We start from the raw sequence: 21,880 nt of genomic DNA, 5'->3' as shown, positions 1-21,880 counted from the left end.
CAGCCGGTAAAGAATCCATCTGCAAAGTGGGAGACCTGGGTTCCATCCTTGGGTTGGGAAGATCCCCTGGAGAAGGGAAAGGCTACCCACTCCAGTATTCTGGTCTGGAGAATTCCAAGGACTGCACAGTCCATGGGGTCGCAAAGAGTCAGACACAGCTGAGCAACTTTCACTTTTGGAGAAGGAAATGGCAACACACTCCAGTACTCCTGCCTGGAAAACTCCATGGACGGAGGAGCCTGGTAGGCTACAGTCAATGGGATCACAAAGAGCCGTACACGACTGAGCAACTTCACTTCCCTTATTAACTCCATCTAACATGAAATCTTCAGATCACCTCATCTTAAATTTTAAGGGCAACCTCTAATTCTTTTTTTTTTTTTTTAAACCCAGAAAAACTAAGAGAAAAATCGGTAACTGAAAGATATATTCAGAAATAATCTATTTCATGTTCTAAGAGGATGGAAATAACTGACTTCCTATTTTCAAGAAACAATGCTATTCATTTTAAAGAAAGCTAAAACACCAAAAATAGAAATGTACTCTATTCCAAGCCTTGGCTTATTCATTGGCCATTTCAGATTCAATTTCTTTGCCTAAGGAAAAATAAATAAATAAATAAATAAATAAACCACTGACATGTTTTTGTGTTTCTCCAGAATAATAGTCTTTGGAAAACTTAGGTACATAAATAGATCTAAATCTTCTTGCCTCATCAGTGAAGACCATACCCCACAAGGTAGGAATCAGGAACCCCGACTCCTCAAGACACACACAGGCTATTCAGACATGCAGAGTTCTTTCTGCAGCGGACACGGGGCTCCCAGGGAGTGGGATCAATGGTTTCCCACTGTGTTCAGTCTAACCCCAGCACATGCATGCTCCTGAGCATCTCTGAATGCAGGTTCTGTTAGGGGAAGCACACTGACTGAAACCGCCCACCCTGGCCAGGCCCTTTAGTAACCATTCACACGAGTCGTTTTATGACAGGAGATCCTGGTAAGGAATATGGAACTAAGCCACCACCATCCAAAAGAGTTCGGGAAAGGTCAAAAGGAGACATTGCGTGTCTGTCCACTTCCCAGAATCCCTCTCGCTAGCATCCATCTTGGCTGAGCGCTGCGTGCGCCACCAGGAAAGACTCTGAATTAGAATGATTGGCCAAAGACCACTCGGAAAACTAATCCCATCACTATAAAACCCAAGACTGCGAGCCATGTAGCAGAGCAGTTCTCCTGGGTTACGTTACCCTACTGCTCTCCACCTGGGTGCCCTTTCCCAATAAAATCTCTTGCTTTGTCAGCACGTTGTCTCCTCAGACAATTCTTTTCCGAGTGTCAGACAAGAGCCGGCTTTTGAGGCCCTGAAGGGGGGGCCTCCCCCTTCCTACAACAGTTCCGCTAAACATCGGTCAGGTGGGAACCATATCACAACAGCACAGGTACCTTGGTCGGGGAAGAGAACGCGTGCCATGCAGTCTTACCGGGGAAAGGTATTTTTTTTTGGTTTTTCCATTTTTACACTATTGCACACATTGCCTCTCTTAAGTTTCCTTCTCTGTTGCTGGTGACACTGACAAGTAATTGATCTCTGGTGATTCTTGCCCACCCCTCCACTCCAGGCAACCTTGCCTGTTTCTACTAAGAGTATAGATTAAAAAATTTTTCGACACATGTAAGCATATTGCCTGTAGATCCTGTTCCTTTCTTTCCCATCTTTCTATCTTCAGCTTCACTTTTCTTGAGTGTTGGCACAGGGCAGGACTGCCAACACTGCATGAGAGGAGTGTCAGCAAGCACCCCATTCTTTCTCATCTCAAAGTGAAATACCTGGGTGTCTTGCTATTTAGTGTGATGCTCAGTATAGAGCTCCTGAAGGCACCCCTTTCATCAGGTTCTTGGTTGTCTTCTTAGCTGTGTTGTTAAATTACGTTTTCCTAGAAATTGACTTATGTTGCTAAAAGTTGCAAAATCATTGCCACGTTGGGATGAAAAAAGATGTCTAGTATGTACAGTGTGGTGCAGCCTCCTCCCCTGGATCCTCCAGGTTCTAATAAACACTTAGGACACTGGTAGACTCTTACTGGCACAAGTTGTTCATGAAAACCACTCATCTTTTCAATGTCACCACATCTGTAGTGAAGTCCCATTTGACACTCAATATTATTTTCCCTTTCCATGACCAGTTTTGCTTGATACGTGTCACCATGACTTATCTTTTTTAAAAATGAAACTCTGGCTTTGTTGATCTTCTCTGCGAGCTTCTCCCGCATTTACAGCAAGGGGCTTCCTTTCTGCTGGGACAGCATTTGCTCGTGGGCAGAAATGCCATGGATAGCGGAGCCTGGTGGGCTACAGTCCTGGGGGTTGCAAGAATCAGACACGACTTAGCAACTAAAACACCACCACTGGTAAAATCTGACCCTTCCACAAGGCTTTTGCAAAGGCTCATCTTTGATGAAGAACTCTGCAGCCAAGGACTGCCACCTCTAGGACAGGGTGAGGGTGGCGGGAGGCAGGGACCTGTCATCAGGAGAAGTGGTAACTCAGCCTCACCTGGTTCCTTTCTGCAGTCAGCCACTGTGGACTACAGTCCAGGCTCTACAACACTGGCAGGGGTACAACAGAGGACCAGCGCTGGGGGGAAAAGTCCGCACTGTCAGTCATCAAAGTCAGGGGCAAGACTACACTTTATAATGTAATTTGTTATATATCGTAACAGAAGCCCCAAGTTGGAAACTACCTGAGTGCCCCTCCAGAGTGACACATGGAGAACACACAATACAGGGATGACCCACCACAGCCCCAGAGCACGGACGGACCTCACGTTCACATGCATTGTCAAGTGGAGACCCAAAGAGCAACACACGTGTGAGTTCATTCCCCCTGAGTTCACCTGGGGGCGGAGGGACCCGCGAGCTAAAGGTCAGGAGGGCAGTGACCCTCCAGGAGGGGCAACAGCTGAGGGGCACCAGATGAACTGCTGGGGGATCACATTTCTTAGTCTGCTGGTTAAACACGGTGCTGCCCCATGGACCTTTATTAAGCTGTAGACACAGTGGTGCCTTTTGCGATATTTGTATTTTACTTTAGTACAGAGTTTTACTTTAGTAAGGACTTTCTGGTGGCTCAGACGGTAAAGCGTCTGCCTACAATGCGGGAGACCCAGGTTCAATCCCTGAGTCGGGAAGATCTCCTGGAGAAGGAAATGGCAACCCCACTCCAGTATTCTTGCCTGGAAAATCCCATGGACAGAGGAATCTGGTAGGCTACAGTCCACGGGGTCGCAAAGAGTAGGACACGACTGAGTGACTTCACTTTAGTAAAGAGTTAATGCATATAAATATACGTATGCCAATGTGGTAGGAAAATAAGTCCAGGTGACTCTGGAAGGAGCATCTCTGATGCCTTGCGGGTCTGTACCGGCTCAGCCACTCCTATACCACTCAGGTTGCTCACGTGCTCTGACCATGCAGCTCCCATGAGAGGGGAAGTGGAGACCAAGGTCCTGCGGGCGGGTACTTCCTGCCTTAACTCCCCACAGCCCATACTGTCCCTGGTGGCTTCTGACACCAGAATGCTCAGAACAAGGCCTGGGGCTTCCAACCTAAGAGGGAAGAGGTGGCTGGGTCTGGCCATGGCTACTGCCGGCCCGTCCACGCCCCAACGTGTTGCTGAGACTGCCAGTTCGGCATCGGTCACCCAGTCACTCTCCTGTACTGACCACCTCCCCCGATCACTGTGGTTACTACAAAATTCCCCACAGGATTATCTTTCTTTCTTATGACTACAACTGGTCTAGAATTCCTGGGAAATGAAAACATACTCAACAGAAACAAAGTTACCTTTAATTCCTATGCAGGGTGAGTCTTAATTAAAAAGGAAATCGGTTTTGCTACAGTTGAGTTGAACCTTTTAACCACTGAATGAAAAGTGCCAGGAAAACTTACCACCTGGGCTGAGGGCCAGAACCTGATCTCTCAGGGTTCTGCGTGAAATGAGTGGGCCAGTTCCTCCCATCAGAAGGGGTCGGAGTCTAGGATCAACTGTTTCTCTGCCTAAAAGCAAAGGCAGGAGGAGACGAGGGCTGTGGACTCAGCCTGGAAGGGGCTACGACCAGCCCGACCCCCTGCTCAAGCACCCCCCTCTCAGCTCCCATGCCCCTGCCCCAAGGACGCACGGTTGGGGAGGCAGGAGGTTAGCCTCATCAAGCCCTTGTGCTCCTCGGCCCCACAGAGTTTGTCTAAAAGGAGCGGGGATGGAATGTCAGTTACCCTCCTGCCACTAAGGAACACTCCTGCTCACAAAACATAAAATCCACCTCTTTTCAGAGGTAGCACATTGTTCAAACCAAAAAGAGTGTTTTGGCTCCTAGTAAGGGTACGTCACCGATATGCTCGGCTGCCCCACGAGCCAGTCTAACTCCTCAGCTAGGTCGGGAGGTAAGGATCTCATGGCGAATTCTCCTCCCGGAACGAGCAGAGGCACCTGGGAAGGGCCCAGTCCAGCGAGGCCCCGCATGGGTGACAGACAGCGGAGAACAGGTGGCACCGAGGCCAATCCAATGGCCTGCAGGGCAGGGTGCTGGGGGAACAGCAGATGCCCGAGCCCTCTGCTGAGGGTCACTCCAGAGCCCTGGGCTCTGCTGACCAGAGGACGGCCCACGTGCGGCAGCGTGGCCACGAGTAACTATCAGCTCCCAGCAGGAGCCAGGCTGGAGGGAACCCCACCGTCACTTGGCTTTGGAATTTTATGTTTCATGTTTATATTTGATGCTTAAGCAATCCAGGCTACTTGAGATGGAATTATAATACACTCACAGAACTCACGCACTAGAAAATCACCTCTCCATTAGCCTGGCAGGACAGGCATCTACCATACGTTGCTGTTCTAGGCGCCAGGGCTGCCCGGGGAAACCGAGCAGACACGTCCCTGCACTGGGAGAGCTTATGCTCCAGGGACAGAAGTGACAAAGTCAGTCACACATGCGACACATCAGGTGGTGATCGTGCAGAGAAGTGGGACAGCCCCATGAGCCGACCTGAGGACAGTAGGTAGAGTGGCCACGTGGCCGTCTGGGAACCAGTTCCCCTGGGAGAACCACAGTGCATGCAAAGGCCCTGAGGCCAGAGCACGCCCAGGAAACAGAGGGCAGCGGTGTGACCAGAGCGGAGGGTGGGGCTGGCAGTGCGGCAGAGGGAAGGCGGGGCCTTGGAGGGTCTTAATGCAGGGTGGCTCGACCTGCCCTGGGAACAGACCAGAAGGCGAGGGTGAGGACAGAGCAGGAAGACCATCCAGAGCCAGTGAAATACACCAGGGGATGAGGGTTCCACACCCAGCCAGCCTGGGGGGGACGGGGTGAGTGGACGGAGCTGGTAGGTTTGCCGGCATGAAGAATACACGTATGAGAAAGCACAGAGTGAAGGATAAACCAAGGTGTGTGGCCTGGAAGATGGAGCCACCTGGCCTAGTTCCATTTTACATGAGGAGGAAACTGAAGCCCCGGGAAGGCAAAGTCATGTCCAAGGTCATACCACTTACTCTGGGGATTAGAACCCTTCCCCCGCCACCCCAAGCTGCAGCTCGGGGGAGACCCTGGTGGACTACTCCGGTCACAGGCAGATGCCCTCTGGCTTCTCTGAGCTCTCAGAGGTGGGAGCAGACAGTGCCCCCAGGGACCCAAGCAAGGTATAGTGAGGGGTGGGGGCTGGGAAAAGAGCACAGGCCCTGCTCAGGGAGGCGACTGCAGTCCACTGCTGCCACCAAGAAACAGATCCCGTGGGCCCAAAAATCCCCATTGTCCCCAAGAAAGCTCCAAAATCTAGATTTTTAACAACAGCTTCTCCAATTTTAAAAGGTGGCTCAGTGGTTTAGCAACATGGGGCTGGACAAACCTCATGTGCTGGCCAAGTGCCCTCCATGCAGGTGTGGCCCCAGCCAGGAACCAGTCTCAAGTCAGCCCAAAACACACCTGGTTCACTCACACCTCAGCCAGGGTCAGGGCACAACATTAAAGCCCTGAGTCTAAGATGGTCTTTTATTCCAACTTTGAGGCCAGCCGATGATGTTCACGATCACAATAGCTAGGTGATCACTTCCAGCATGGTCTCTCCGACCAACACGAAGGCAGCTGCCAGTCACTCTGGGATCTCTGTTAACTGGATTGATGCTGCTCTACGTGCAGTACTGACATGAGGCCGCTTGCTCAGAAAAATTCTCTCCAAATACTAACCAACAATCCTTTCGAAGTTACATGGAATATAACAGAGCGCGGCCAATAGCCAGGGCACACCTGATGCCAGTCAAGCAGGCAAACACCAGGACACTGGACTAGGCAGGGTTCAGAGACCGGCTGCTATTGCAGCCTTGCTAAAATAATCCAACGTAGAAATTGCAAAACCTTCTTTATAAATTACAGTTGCTCTGAGTTGCTGAGCAGGTGGGAGAGACACATCACACAGGGCACTTAAAGGAAACAGGCCATGTATGCCTGGCCTTTGGCCATGGGAGTCGGCCTGCCGGTCTCAGGAAACTCACCTGAACTTTTGAGTCTAAGGAAACAGCCTCCAAGGAAGTCCCCAGGTTAATTTTCGGTAATGTCAAATGGCCCTCTTGCCCAGGTTCTCTGACTTAGAATTAAATATTTACGTTCCCATATGCTTTCTGCACAATATCTATTTTCCATGTCTGTTACACTGGGTCATTTTGATGGTGCTGCTTTTAGGCAGGAATCTTTCCAGAGCAGGACCCTGCTTCCTGCTTCTTGCCCTGAACATGCAATTTGTAAGGTGCACCCGAGTCAGTCCAAAAGTACTTTCTAAGGTGACATCTCAGTAGGTGGACACGCATGAACTGCCATTAGTCAACTGTTCCTGACCTACAGAATGGGCACTTCACAGGGTTCAACGCAACACTGTCTCTAAATGATCAGGAAAAGCAGAGGCATAATGTTCAAGGGGGAGAAGGCATTGGCAACCCACTCCAGTACTCTTGCCTGGAAAATCCCATGGATGGAGGAGCCTGGTAGGCTGCAGTCCATGGGGTCGTGAAGAGTCAGACACAACTGAGCAACTTCACTTTAACTTTTCACTTTCATACATTGGAGAAGGAAATGGCAACCCACTCCAGTATTCTTGCCTGGAGAATCCCAAGGACAGAGGAGCCTGGTGTGCTGCCGTCTATGGGGTCGCACAGAGTCGGACACGATTAACGTGACTTAGCAGCAGCAGCAATGTTCAGGGAACACCAGCCACCTTCAGACCAGCACTGTTCAGGACTCCCTGTGGCAGGGGAACAGATTGAAATCTGCGCTGACCACCACATGGCACTGGGCACTGAAATGTGGCTTTGTGACTAAGAAATGAACTTCCATTTTATTAAAGTTTAAATACTTCTGTGTGGCTACCCTACTGAACAGTTCTAGACAGGAGCTTTTGCAGACACGCACACACTTGTCTGCGGTATATGAAGGCCCGGCACACAGGAGATGGTGGAGAAAGATGTGAGATGAAAGCATGGTCTTCACACTCACTGCCATGCTTCACACTGACTCCCCACCTTCCTTCCACTGAAACTCTTCATTTTCAGATCGAGGTGCTCCCTTGGAGTGTGGAATTACAAGGCCTGTTGGCGAACATTCAGAAGGCTGTGCCCACATCACCCAGCAGCTGGGCAGCAGGAACTAGCCTAATGACTGCCTGACCTGCTGGGCCTCCATATTCTCACCCATTGGATGGACACCCGAGATGGAGATCAAAGTTGTGAATCTGTTTCTAAACGGTAAACCTTAAAAATCAAGTTGGGCTGAGCTTTAGTTGTCCAGTGAGACAGCTGGAAAAAATGTACCAGGTTGCTGGTCTGCCTCATTTCATCCACATTTACTCTGTTATGTTCAAAGCGTTAGTTGCTCAGTTGTGTCCGACTCTTTGTGACCCCATGGACTGTACAGACCAGCAGGCTCCTCTGTCCATGGGATTTTCCAGGCAAGAATACTGGACTGGGTTGCCATGTCCTCCCAGCTACTAAATAAACCAGTATTCCAATCAAATTGTTTGCATTCAACCACTTACAAGGAATTTGGTGCTGTATCATCACTATAGCCTATTGACCCTTTAGCAAAGAACATAATTGCTCAAATGTGACTCAGTGATTCAAGATTTATTTAAAACTCTCCCATCACCAAAAAATATTCATGCACCAAGATACCAATCTAATCCCTTACTCTCTGTAGAGACGTTCAAAGGCAGACTCCTAACTCTGAAAGGAAAGAGTTCTGTTACAGCATGGTACTTCCAGTTCTACACACAGGACACGGTTTCTAGTCCCAGAAACACCTTTCTCATCCCCCTCTCTGGTCCTCCCTCCAACCCAATCTCAACTGGCCCAGAAACCCTGCATGGCTCCACCATCTGCCTCCAGCTTTCCTCCTTCACTTAAATAGAGAGGGATGTGGCATGTTTCGGACCTCAGAATTGGAAGCTTCTTCCTGGAAGGAACACGAACTGGCTGTCTGTGGTGGGGCTGACCTGTGGAGAGCTCACAAAGGAATGGAGACGTCACCAGAGAGCAGCTCACTGCAGGGTCACCAGAACTTCCCAGTGTCAGGTTAAACGGAAGTCAAGACGACCCAGCACAGTGGACAGCATCAGGGGACTCGAGGTGCTCCCCAGCCACGCGGGTCGTGAGTAAAGCACACAGCTGCCCTTCTGGACAAAAGACCTGGACCAAAGACCTGAGTCTCGGGACATTCAACAGTCAAAAAGCTCCAATAAGCTCTCTGGCTGTCCCCAACTCCAGAAAATGCCCGGACAGTTTCAGCACACAAGGCAAAACCTGGGAGGTTCCCAAGAGCCTGCAAAGTTTCATTTCCTTGGTGCTTCCTAGGCTGATGACCTCTGACCTCCAGGAGTTATTGCCAAACTGCCTTGGTTTGCACAAGGTCCCCATATGTCCCAGCACCTACCAGGAGCCTGCCTGACCCCATTGTGAGTGGGTGGTTCTATCACCAGGCCACAGATAAGGAAATCCGAGTTCAGAGAAGTTGAGAACCCTGAGCAAAGGGTCTGTGGCGTGGCAGGGGGTGGGACCCAGATTCTGGGACGTGGCAAGGCTGCGTCTGCAGCGGGCTGGCTGGAGGCAAACCCAGACCCCACCTCCCTTCAGGCCTCTGAACACTCTAGAAACTCATGCAACAGTAACCTCTCACACCTGTGGCCCACTCCCACGAGTGCTGGGTCTCCACGGCTTCTCTCTTCAGCAGCCCCTCTTTCCGACGTGGACCCGCACCCCGGAGTTTAAACAGCCTGGCCGACTCTCCACAATGCGGGCTTGCGGAAGTCAAACCCTTGACCATGATACCACCCAAGCTACCGATTTTTATCTGCCATCTGGGGAGGGCTCCCCGAGGCTTCCCAGATGCTGCACTGGAAAGCGCGGACCCCAGCCCGCCCTTCCCAGCCCAGAGCGAGGCTGGGTGCCCCGGGCAAGAGCCAGACGGTGTGCCAGCGCCGGGCGGCCGCGCCAGGGATGCCGCTTCCTCCTGGCCTGGCACTGCCGGCCCATTCATCGTCCCCGGCCGGGCGCCCTCGCGCCGGGTCCTCGCGGCCAGCCAGGAAAACGGCGCTCCCCGGCCCCGCCGCCAGGGGGAGCAGGGAGTCGCCTGCCACCCCTCCGGGAAGTTGCCATCGCGGCCCGCCGGGCGTCTGGCCCTGGACGGTCCAGGTCCCCGCACGGCGGGCCACCCCACCTCCGCGGCCCCGGGCCCGCCCCGCCCCGTCGGCGCCGATCGGCCCCGCGGAGCCGGGGCCGCAGCCCGAAGTGGGCGCGCTCAGCCCCGGCCCCCATTCAATCCCGCCCCCTCTCCCCGCCGGCCTCCGCCGCCTTCCGCCACCACCTCCCCCCCCCCAGCCCGGCCCGGACTCCAGCCCGGCAACGTCATCCGGCCGCTTCCCGAAGCTTAACCCCTTCCTCTGCCAGCTGCGCGCCGCCCCGCCCCGCCGCCAACTTTCTTCGCCCAACTTCGGAGCTCGCAGGCCGGCCCGACGGCCAGGCGGAGACGGAGGGAGGGAGGGACCGGCGGCCACGTCGCGCCGCGGGGCCGCGGCCGGACCCGCCGACGGCGAGGACGTGGGGTTCACACCGCGGGCGCGCTCGGCCGACGCCCCCCGGCATGGGGTTCGGGCCCGGCACACGCCCCCCCCCAACCCCGGGGCCCACCGGGACACCCCCACCTCGCCCAGGTCCGCGACCGCGGCGACGGCGGGCGGCACCGCCGCCGGGGGAGGGGCCGCCAAGGAGACGTGTCACTCCCGGCGCGGCCCGGCCCGGCCCGGCCCGGCCCCGGCGCCCCGACGGCCCAGCCCGCGCGCCGCCGCCGCCGCCGCCGCCGCCGCTGTTGCAGGGCCCGGCCAAGTTTCTTACCTGCAGCCGGAGACGCGGGAGGGAGAGCGAGAGGGCAGGAGCCGCCGCCGCCGCCGCGGAAGCGGGAGAGAGAGGAGCCGGCCAAGCCTCCGCCGAGAAGCCGCCCCCTAAGCAGCTGCAGGCGCCTCGATCCCGACGCTGCCCGCCCCGTCCGCCGTCCGCTCCGGCCGCTCGCTGGCTGCGTGCGCGCGTGTGGAGTCGTGGCACTTTCTGCCTCGGAGCTGGCGAACGGCCCCCTCCGCAGGGATCGCCGCCTCCTGCCTTCCCCACCCGGGCCAGCCATTCATCGAGCCGCCTTTCTCCATTGGCTCGCACCCCGCCACTCCGCCGGCCGCTGGCCAGTCAGAGCGCCGGCGGCCGAGCCGCGGCGGCGCCCATTGGGCTGGGAGGCGGGCCTCCACCTCGGCCAATGGGAGAGGGGAGGCGCTGCGGGGGCGGGGCCGGGGTAGGGGGCGGGACGGGGGGCGGGGCCGCGTGGTGCGGCGCTCGGCCCCTGCGCTGGGCCGGGGCGGGGCGGGGCCGGGACGCTCGGCCACACGCAAGGGAGGGGGCCCCGGCCGGCCCCGCCCACTCCGGGCGCCTGCTTCGCGCGCCGGCGCCGACCCGGGCCAGGCTCTGGGTCGGCGGGGCCGCGGAGGTTCGAATCCAGGCGGCGCTCCGCCCGCGCCCCTGGCCCGCTCCGGGCTGATGTGGCGGTGGGTGTCGCCCTGAGCAGATGGTTGCGCAACACGGGAACCGTAGGGAGAAATGCTTCGTCTAAAAACCAGCTAACTTACCCCCGCAGCAGCGCCCCCTCCGGGCGCTGGATGAGAGGACAAGTCCTGCCGGCGGTCAGTCCCGAGAGGGCTCGTCCCTATGTTCATTGCAATCGGCCCCAGAAAGAATTTTCTCGAGTAAATGTTGGATCGAGGGCGGAAAGGGCGGAAAGTTCAGACGACGCGCAGAGGAATGGAGGGCGGGCTTCACTTGCACCCATTTTCAGGGTGGTTACATCGAGGCACAGTCCAGACCTCAACTGGCAGCAGAGCCGCAATTGCAGTTCTCTGTATGACTGCAAGGAGATCCAACCAGTCCATCCTAAAGGAAAGCAGTCCTGAATATTCGTTGGAAGGACTGATACTGAAGCTGAAACTCCAATCCTTGGCTATCTGATGCAAAGAACTGACTGATTAGAAAAGACCCTGATGCGGGGAAAGATTAAAGGCAGGAGGAGAAGGGGACGACAGAAGATGAGATGGTTGGATGGCATCACCGACTCGATGGACATGAGTTTGAGCAAACTCCGGGAGTTGGTGCTGAACAGGGAAGCCTGGCGTGCTGCAGTCCATGGGGTCGCAAAGAGTCGGACACGACTGAGCGACTGAACTGAACTTATGGCATTTACGCCGCGCTGTGGGGAGGAGAGAGGTCTGAGCCAAATAAACTCGCCCACTTCCCAGAAAACTGAGCAAACGGCTTCCTTTCGGGACTTCCTCCCTGACCCCCATCCTAGCCCTATATAAGCCAACACTCTCTCTTCATACCAAATTAATCTTTCAATTAAGATAATTTTAGGCCTGGTGTTTAACCATGATATCAGTGCCGCGTAAAAGCTAGCTCTTTAAACTTGAGCCAAAGCCAATTTCTTTGAAATTAAGGTTTCTGAGAGGCCAAGGGGTCTGCTGGAGGCTGTTCTGCCCCACACCGCTTCCCCTGCCTCCCCCACCCCTGCGTGGCCACCGCATCCTCTTCACAATATCTGTTTCTTGGACAATTCACATACTCCCTCCCCCTTTGTCACTGGTACTGTACACGTTGTTAGAAAGATGTGCAAAGATAAGCCATCAGAGAATAAAGAGGGATTGGGTTGAAGTTAAACCGTTCATTCCTATTTTTAATCTCAGCAGTTCCCTAGCACATTAATGATTAATCAAGGGGAATTAACCTGGATTAGCTTTGGACAGTCAGTCTTTTTTCCAGTGGTGAACTCCAGCTCCACATAAAAGTAAAAAATTCCAGTTTCCTGCTGTTGTATGTTACCAGCTAGTTCTAGTTGACCATGGGTAAACCAGTTAAGCTCTCTGAACATGGGTGTATCTTGTAAGACAATCACTACCCACTCTGGGTTTTGGAGGTTCATTCTTCCATTGTTCTGTTCATTCATTCATTCATTGGTGTTTGTTGAGTGCCTGGAATTCATTACCAGGCTGGCAAACAGCCAGGAGTGATACACAGACCCGGTAAAGACCCCATTACCCTGGGAAGCCTTGCTGTGGGCAGAGATCTCCTTCTTAAGACTCATTCATACTGTTCAGATTTTCCCAGAAGCAGATCCTGAATGGGAGGGTTTGGATGCAAGGGACTCACCTGGGGGATGATCCCAGGAAACACTAGCAGGGACAGCAGGATGGGAAGGGCTGATGAAAAGTAGTGTCAAGCAAGTGACCTCTGCAGGCAAGCAGGGCTCAGCTGGGCACATGGGTGCCATGTGGAACTTGCCCAGGGGTGTCCCACCTACAGGGTGGGACTCCCACCAGTCCTTGTGGGTGGAGGGCTTCTTCTGGAAGGACTTTAACTCACCCAGAGTTAAAGCCAGAGACAGCCTTTCAGCAGAGAGAAGCAGCTGTTTGCAGCAAGAAGCCCTTGGCAGAGTCTGAGTGCCTGGGGCATCTGGGGTCCAGACGAGCGTCTTCTACTAGCTGTGGCCCCAAGGCTGAGACAGCGTCTGCACAGAGTGGGGGCTCCGTAAGTGCATGTTCCATAAATGTTGTTAAATGAATCACAGGGTTACAAAGTTCCTGCGAGTGAAGGGTGTTTACAAATAAAGGAGCTTTCTGTCTGCTCCCTCCTGTGATTGATGTCTGGTTTGGCCCCAGTGCAACATATGGTTCGGCATGGACGAGTGGCCCTGCCTTTGCCTTCTCCTTTCTTCAGTCCCTGCCCCTTGTCCAACCTCCATAAGGAGGTCACCCCAAAGCCCCAATGCACCCCTAGTCCAGCCTGACCTTCCCTCACGGCCACTGCTGTGCCCATGGACCTAGCCTCAGCCTGGTCCCGCCTCCTCAGTATATCTCAGCCCAGTGGCATGTCTGCGGAAAAACAGGAACTGAGCCAGAACTTGATGGATGGGGGTGCTTATGAGGGAGCCAGGGGCTTCCCCAGGCTCAGAACCCCTGGCCCTGCAGCAAACCCAGAACTATCAAGTCACGTGGGAGGAGACAGTCGATCGCACAGCACAGCCTCCGGGGCCTATCTGCTCAGGGCCAGCACCAGGCCAGAGCTCAGGAATCAGGTACCTGCCACCCCCTAGGATGACAGTCCAGTGAGGGGCTGTCACATGCAAGCAAGTCAGAGAGATGTCAAGGTGCACTCAGACAGAAGAGCAGAGGGTGACAGCCGTAGCTTGAAAGAGAACGGAAAGCCAGCCCGACCAGAAGGTGGGAAAACAGGACAGAGGCCTGTGATCTAGCCTGGCACAGTGCACAAGGGGTCCCGCGAGCTGTGGTGTTTTGCCAAAGCCTGGAGGGTGAAGGAGAGGGTCAAGAGAGATGCATCTCAAAAGGGAGCATCACAGGCCCAAGGGACCCATTTAGAGGTGATTCGGACATGCTGCACCTTGGTGATGGTGACAGTTATGCCATCAAATTATGAGCTCCTGAAGAGGGTGAATTTGGTTTGTAAGCAAATTGTTCTGCCATCAGCCTAACTCTAGGAAAAAAAAAAAAAAGATGTCCTTTTGGATCTTAGTTGTATATTAAAAACAAACATTCTTATTAGGAAAAACTAAACATACAAGAATAATAATCTTGTATGGCCCATTAACTCACCAGGGCTTTGCTTTCTAACTTGCAAGGAATTATTTTTTTAAGAGTAGGCAGAAAGAGAAGAAGATACCTTACAGTGTAAAAAGAGGTTTTTCCTTTATCAACAACTATAAAAGGGTGATAAATGACAAACAGAAGGAAAATGTCACATAAAAAAGAAAAAAAATGTGGCAGAGCACAGTGTCTAAAGGCATTCGGGCTTCAGGAGTTGCTGTTTCTGGGCTCTAGAATACAGGCTCAATAGCTGTGGCACATGGGCTTTGTTGCTCCACGGCACATGGGATCTTTCTGGACCAGGGGTGGAACCCTTATCGCCTGCATTGGCAGGCAGATTGTTAAATACTGGACCACTAGGGAGGTCCTCCGGTTCCTTATTAGAGCTCACATGTCTATGGGTCAGCTGAGGCTTGGCTAGTCTTGGCTGGTTCCTGCGTAGGGTGGGCTGGGGGGAGCGGTACACCTCTTGTCTGGGTTTGACTGGAGCATTTCAGATGCTGCTCCACTTGGCTCACTCCTTTTCTGGGATATCAGAGGCTAGAGAGGGGGTTCACTTCCATAAGGTCCCTGGAAGGCTTAGAGCTGTTTTGTTTTCTACCTCATTCTGTTGGTCAAAGCACCTCACATGGACAAACCCAGGTTCAAGGGAGGAATAAATACGAACAGGGTGAAGAAAAGGTGCCGCTGGTGCAACCTACCACTGAGTCCAAGAAACATGAGGAAAAGGTGAATCAGGAGAAGGAGGGGTTGCGGAAGAGAGAGTTTTAAAAAGTGAAGAATGGTTAATGCAGCCTGGAGATTCAGCAAGATGAAGACTGAAGTGTGTATCAAACGTGGAAACTCAGGAATCATGAGGGACCTTCACAGAACAGCTTTAGAGGAAGGGGCAGGTGAAAAGGTGGCCACCAAACTGTGGGGGCTGAGAAACCAAAGTGAGGATGAAACATGATCCATTCATCCAACAGATGAATTCAACTCGGTACCTACTACATGTCAGTCCTATTCCAGGTGCTGGGGAGACAGCCTTGAATATGGCAAAGGGTTCTTTTCATGGAGTCCGCATTCTAGTGGGAAAAGAAAAAGACAACTGATAAATAAGCAAGGTGAACAGAGATGGTGCCAAAGGCTGCAAGGAACGAGAGGGGGCTCATGTAGTAGAGGGGTGGGCCTTTGGGAGTTGGGGTGCCGAGGATGCAAAAGGGTGGTCAGAGAAAATGCTTCTGGGGAGATGATGGCTGAGTTGAAAAGAAGCTGATCTTATGTAAAGAAGGAAGAATGAGTGAAAAAAGTCAGTTTTGTGCCCTGAAACAGGAGCTTGGCAGCTGTTTCAGGGGACAAAAAGAAGGCTGTGTGGGGACTTCCCTGGTGGTCCAGTGGCTGAGATTCTGTGCTCCCAGTGCAGGGGTCCCGGGTTCAGGCCCTGGTCAGGGAACTAGATCCCACGTGCTGCAAGTAAGACCCAGTGCAGCCAGATAAATACATACATACATATATTTAAGGCTGTGTGACTAAAGCTCAAGGAGGAAGGGAGAGGAAGGCAAAGGCCATGAGGCAGAAAGGTGCTAGATAGGATAAGGGGCCTCAGGATCCATCCAGCCAGGGGGAGTGGGAACCTGGAGCAGAAGAGTAAGGTCATCTGATCTGTATTTTAAAAGGAACTTTCCTCGAAGTCCTGGAGGTTAAGACTTTGTACTTCCAGTGCAGGGGGTGCTGGCTCAATCCCTCGTTGTGGAGCTAGGATCCCACATGCCTCTTGACCAAAAGCCAAAATATAAAACAGAAGCAGCAATACCATAACAAATTCAGTAAAGACTTTTTAAAAGGTCCACGTTAAAAAAAAAAAACACTCTAAAAAAAAAAGATCTACTTCAGCCCTGGAGGGCAGAATCATTAGGATGTGTGATAGAGGATTCAAGGACCAGTTTGAAGGCTTTTGTGGGATTCCAGGCAAGATACGGTTGATGTGCTGGTAAATATTTAACAGTTGGCTATGGGAGGTGGTGGGTAGGGAAGCATTCCTAATTTGTAGCATTTGGCAGTTTCTGGGGTGTGAATACTCCCATTGGATTTGATCTGAAGCTACTGAGTAATGGAACACAAAAGTGGAAAGAAATTCGAGGTAAAGTACTATTATAAATCACATAATCTCATAAATAATCTTAAAGGCAGATATAATAATAAAATGCAGTCAGATAATTAGGATGTGATGAGGATAGGTATCTATTACTTTTGTTTTTAATATAATCTATGTCATTGTAAGTTTACATGATAAAAATGTTTAATAATGACTGTATTTAATGAACTGCTTAAAAATTTCTGAAAATGCAACAAACAACTCTTACCAGGCAGCTGACTCCTTCACACCACTGCATATAACAGTAACCTGGGGACTTCCCTGGAGATCCAGTGGTTAAGCCCTCACCTGCCAGTGCAGGCGGTGCTGGTTTGATCCCTGGTGGGGGAGTTAAGATTCCCACAGGCCTCCTGCCCCACCCTACAAAAGAAACAGAACAGAAACAACAGAAGTAAAATTGTAACAAATTCAGTAAAGACTTTAAAAATGGTCCACATCAAAAAAAAAAAAAAAAATCTGAAAAAGAAACGAGTCACCTGGACTGGAATGGAGGGTGTGTGTGTGTGTTTGTGTGTGTGTAAGACAGACTCAACAAGATTTGAAAATGTCAGGAAATGAAATAAGGCATGTGCTTATGGTGACATTTCAACACACATCTCACACCCTCTCTGAGCAGTGGACTTGTTGGAGGCAATAGCTTGTTCTGATGGATTCTTGTGTTCCCTGAACCCCTAACCCAATGCCTTGATTCTAGTATTTAAAAAAAAAAAAACCACTTTAGATTGGCTCTCCTCCAAAGAAGACCTTAAGAAGAAGATGCGAGTGAAAGCATTTTATGTGGAAGGTGATCCCAGGAATCAGTAGGAAGTATGTGGAGAAGTGAGCTGGTGGAGGAAGACAGCCGGTAAACAGTGTGTCACCAGCAAATTTCCACCCCTGGCATCTGAAGCTTAATCCTGCTGAACAGCCCTGGGAGACAGGAAGCTTTATGCCTCAGAGGTACCCAATCTGAGAACTGAGGAAGCCAGAATACTTATTCACCAGCTCCCACCCATCGCTGGTTGAAGACTGCTCCTGGCATTTCCAGCCCATGCCCCTAGAGAAAAACCTGAGAAAGGTTGCTGGCGTTTGCAATCAGAGGCTATGAATATACAAAGGAATGGCAGAGGAGATGTGAACAGCATACCAACTGAGTTGATCCAAAACTGATAAATATTTCTTGAATGAACAAATGAATGAATGAATGTAGCTCCTTTAAACATGAATTTAGAATTTAAAGGTTTTGAAACAGTAACACTCCACAGTCAGCACATTTATCTTATAGTTTTGCAAAATCTCGAGCAGGGGACCTACGACATCCCAGACGATTTAAATTCTGCAGCAGCATTACTCAAAATCAGAATAATGTTGTTATACACTTACCAAAAAAACCTCAATAGATAGATTATGTGAGCATACTCAGTCGCTTCAGTCATGTCTGACTCTTTGTGACCCTATGGATTATAGCCCGCCAGGTTCCTCTATCCATGGGATTCTCCAGGCAAGAATACAGGAGTGGGTTGCCATTTCTTCCTCCAGGGGATCTTTCTGACCCAGGGATCAAATCTGCATCTCTTACATCTCCTGCATTGCACGTGTACTCTTTACCACTGAGCCTCCAGGGAAGCCCATAGATAAATTATAGTAACTGGCAAAAGAAAACTTACACAAAGAAAATATATGGCAAGAGAGATCCCAAATTACTAATTTTTATGCTGGCTAGTGGTAGTAAAAGATAACTTGAGTCAAAAATGTTTGGTTTGTTGTGTGGCTGATGTTGGAAGTGAGCTTAGAGATAGAAGCTTTTGTGAAAATGAGGACTGTTCTGATGCTGGCTTAATCCCCAAAGAAAATATGGAGGGGAAATAGATGAATAATATTTGCCTGGTACTTTCCTATTTCCAAAGTGCTTTGCAAGCGATCTTTACTAGAACCACGAGAAGGAAGCGTTACTATTACTATCTGCTTACAGTAAGGCAGCTCGTGTTCAGAGATGTGTTAAGTAGCTCACTCAGGACATCGCACTTATAAATGACAAATTTATTGCTGTGGAAAAGCCAGGGGGATAATGAGCAGGTATAACAGACCCTACAGGAATTAATGAAACCTTCCTCCTGTCAACTATTCTTCTGGGATTCCATGCATTCCCCGTTAAGCTTGCTCCTCAGGTAACAGCAAGCATTTGGTGAACAGCAAACATTGCCCTACTGAGCTGCTCAGGTCCGTTGTCCTAGGAATCCTGGAATCACACCCCTCTGTCTCAGGTGGGATGCACCAATCATAAGCAATACCTCGTGGCTGTGAGGTCACCTGGCTTGACTAGATGCCTCACACTGGACATGCAGATTCACAATCTGAGGCCCGTCAAGTCGAAAGGCTCTCCCTGAGCAGAAAGCCTCCTTAACTAGCCTAGCTCGTTAGACACCTTGATTCTTTTCTTCTAAGATTACCAGTGACAAAGAGCTCAGGATGTCAGAACTTTGTCCCCACCACCTGATTTTATTCCTTTGATAAACATTTACCGAGCCCTGCTGCTCAGGGCTGAGAACTCAATGGAGAACAAGAAAAGCAGGATCCTATGCTCAGTGAGCTTGTGGTAGGCGTGGGGCAGGCAATCAATAATTCATTAGACTAACGTCCAGCTTGAGGTAGATGCTCCAAAGTAAACAGCATGAAGTGTGTACAGAGCCATGAGAGGTCCAACTGTGTTCTCTCTTGCTCTCTCTCTCTCTTTCCAATCCATCCCCTCACTTTGAGCAAACGCAACCTTCTGAAACCACTGTCTCCATCTCACACCTGCTTCACCTTCGGGAGACTCAGATGGTTCCCATGATGTCAGGTCTTCCTTTCTCTGCCTGACTGGTGTGGATTCCCCAAAGCCGGGTGCCCCAGACATTCAGCAGGCCCTGCCCCTTACTGCCTGTGCCCACGCCGTGCCTCTGCACAGTCTCACACCCTCCCCTCCTGCCCCCTTTCAAAGGCTGTCTTTACTCCTTCATTCTGGAGCCATCACTGCATTCTCCAGACCTTGCTTCATGGTGGGAGCCGAGCTGGGTCAACTCTGGTTTCTCTCTTCCTTTGAACAGTTCATGGAACTACTTCCTCCACCAAACTTCTGAATACATTTTTCCCTCTCACTGGCCCCCTGGAGAGGCTGCCCCAACACAACTGAGCGCTAGTTTGCTGGCAGATTCTGTGTACAGGAATCTTTACTGTTAGTATAACTTATAAAAGGCCTGAGTCATGTATTAGTCCTGCTGAATCCACTGTGATCTCTGATTCTGCCAAGGATCTGCTTTTTGCTTTGGGAAGTCCTTTCTCGTGTCTGTCTTAAATCCCTTCTACGTACTTTTGTCTGAAGTCTTATTCATCTTGGCTTTAGGGCACAGCTAAGGCATGCCAACGCGACTCCAGTGTCTGTTCAGTGTTCATGGAGTGCATATTGGTTGATTAGTGACTTCCTGGCCCTTAGTAATCATTATTCCATCCCCTCCTCTGGGTTCTTTTCTCCAGGCCTAAAAACTGCAGCTCCTTAAGCCTGTTTTCCCCTGTGTTTTTTCCTGAATCTCTTAATCATCACGTGGCTCTTCTTGAACTCTGTTAATCAGCTTCTTCTCCTTTTTTAATCATTAGTGAGAGTTTTGAAAAACGTCTTTAAACCAGAAGCAAAAAAGAAAAGAAAATCCAGAAAGGGCCTATGAGGGTGACTGGGCTCGGCTCTCTGCCTCTGGCCTGGCAGGCCCTTCCACCAGCTAATAGATGAAGCAGACTGTCTCAGATCAGCCCAAGCATACAGTCTCCAATCTGAATGTGAGCAGCAGACAAATTAGATCTGAAGGGATGAGAACAGAGCCTGTGGCCCCATTGACACTCTTCTTTAGACTGCTGCTGGCCCCTGAGGGCAGAAAAATCCAGTCCTCAGCAGAATTTCGTTAGCCAGTTTAATTTAAGCAACTTTTATTCCTTCTTCCATTGTAAGTTCACAGACTCTCACAAGAGTTCTGGGTGCCACCTGTGGCATGTGTGTCTGTGTGTATGCCTGTGTGTGAGAGAGAGAAAAAGAGAAGGAGATGAACTCAGAGTAATTCACACTAAAGTATTACTGGCTTACCATGCAATGCCCCTAAAGGCAGAGGAAAGTGAAGGCAGGCAGTGAGAATGGGGCACCAGCCTCTAACCCATCTGCATCAGGAAGGCATTCAAGTTTATATTAAAGATCCATGTGATTTTTGCATTCTTCTTCTCCACAACATATACACAAAGGCAGATTTTCTAAACAAGAATATTGTTTCATTGAATGCTTAAAAAATCACCTGAAGGGACTTCCCTAGTGGTCCAATGGTAAAGAACCTGCTTGCCAATGCAGAGGGCACGGGTTCGATCCCAGATCTGGGAAGATGCCACATGCCATGGGACAAATGAGCCCACGTGCCCTCACTACAGGAACCTGGGCGCCCTGGAGCCCGTGCTCCACGACAAAAGAAGCCACTGCAGTGAGAAGCCCACACACCTCAACTAGAGAGTAGCCCTCGCTCTCCACAACTACAAAAAGCCGTGCACAGCAATGAAGACCCAGTGCAGCCAGAAGTTAAAATAACTAATTAATTAAAAATAAAGCTAGGCACTTAGGAATCTTCTATTAAAAAAAAAAAAATCACCTGAATTCCCAAAAAAATCACCTGAATACACAACCCTCCCTGTGTGACATTGTCCACTTTTTCCCTTCTACACTGTTTTCTTTTATTTTTAAAATTTTATTTATGTTATTTATTTTGGGCAGTGCTGGGTCTTCATTGCAGTGGCTTCTCCTGCTGCAGGGCCCAGGCTCTAGGGCACTCGGACTTAAGTAGTTACGATGCATGCATGGGCTTAGTTACTCCATGGCACGTGGGGGATCTTCCTGGATCAGGGATCAAACCCATGTCCCCTGCATTGGCAGGCAGATTGTTTACCACTGAGCCACCAGGGAAGCTATCCTATTTTCTATTAATGAATACAGATAGTTTGTTTCAATACATATTAAATATTTAACATTATAATATACATTTCATCTATATATAAATAAAATAAAGTTTTACATTATTTTCTGCTATGTAAAAAGATCCTGGCAATTCACACAGTGGTGTTAGGTCCAGGCAGGGGAGATGGCTCACCTGACCTCAGGTGTGAGCCTTCCAGGAATTGTGCACATTTTAGAAGGGGACGGAAGAGAGGGCAGAGGACTTTCTGGAAATGCACTAGGTGGGCACTTGCTCAAGGCCATCAGGCCACTGCAGGGGGCAGCCTCTGGTATGGACAATGCCCGGCGCTGGCCAGCCTGTGAGCTCTGTGGGTCCGCTGCGTTTTTCCCTCGAATGACCCACCTACAAACCTAGATTCATCTCCCTTGCAGAAACGTCTCACTCTCTAGCAGAAAGCAAAATCCGCCAATTCCTAAAGAAGTGTTTTCTTGCAGGCACGAAAGTTAATGAGCTCCATCTTTGGCCTGGGTTAGAAAATTTCACCGTGGCCTTGGCAAGGCTCGCGCCAACACCAAGACGTAAAAGAGA

The 21,880-nt window shown here is 50.9% G+C and overlaps 1 protein-coding gene across 3 annotated transcripts in view; it reads right to left on the bottom strand.

Moving 5' to 3' along the window:
• RRBP1 (ribosome binding protein 1) overlaps window positions 1-10,600 on the bottom strand; it is a 48,167-nt gene extending 37,567 nt beyond the window's left edge. For 2 of the 3 annotated variants that reach the window (XM_086333825.1, XM_086333827.1), the window contains exon 1: window positions 10,419-10,600. The gene's annotated coding sequence lies outside the window, so the exon portion shown is untranslated. Of the gene's footprint in view, window positions 1-3,949; window positions 4,058-10,418 lie in introns of all 3 variants that reach the window. The other variant, XM_086333826.1, reaches the window with a different exon arrangement.
• Between the last annotated feature and the right edge of the window lie 11,280 nt (window positions 10,601-21,880).

This window comes from Bos grunniens, chromosome 13 (assembly GCF_055505025.1).
Source record: "Bos grunniens cultivar Pamir isolate PY7600 chromosome 13, Bosgru_T2T1.0, whole genome shotgun sequence".
NCBI classification, from domain to species: domain Eukaryota; kingdom Metazoa; phylum Chordata; class Mammalia; order Artiodactyla; family Bovidae; genus Bos; species Bos grunniens.
The sequence above is the reverse complement of the archived record's forward strand: the minus strand, read 5'-3'. Positions and strand labels throughout refer to the sequence as shown.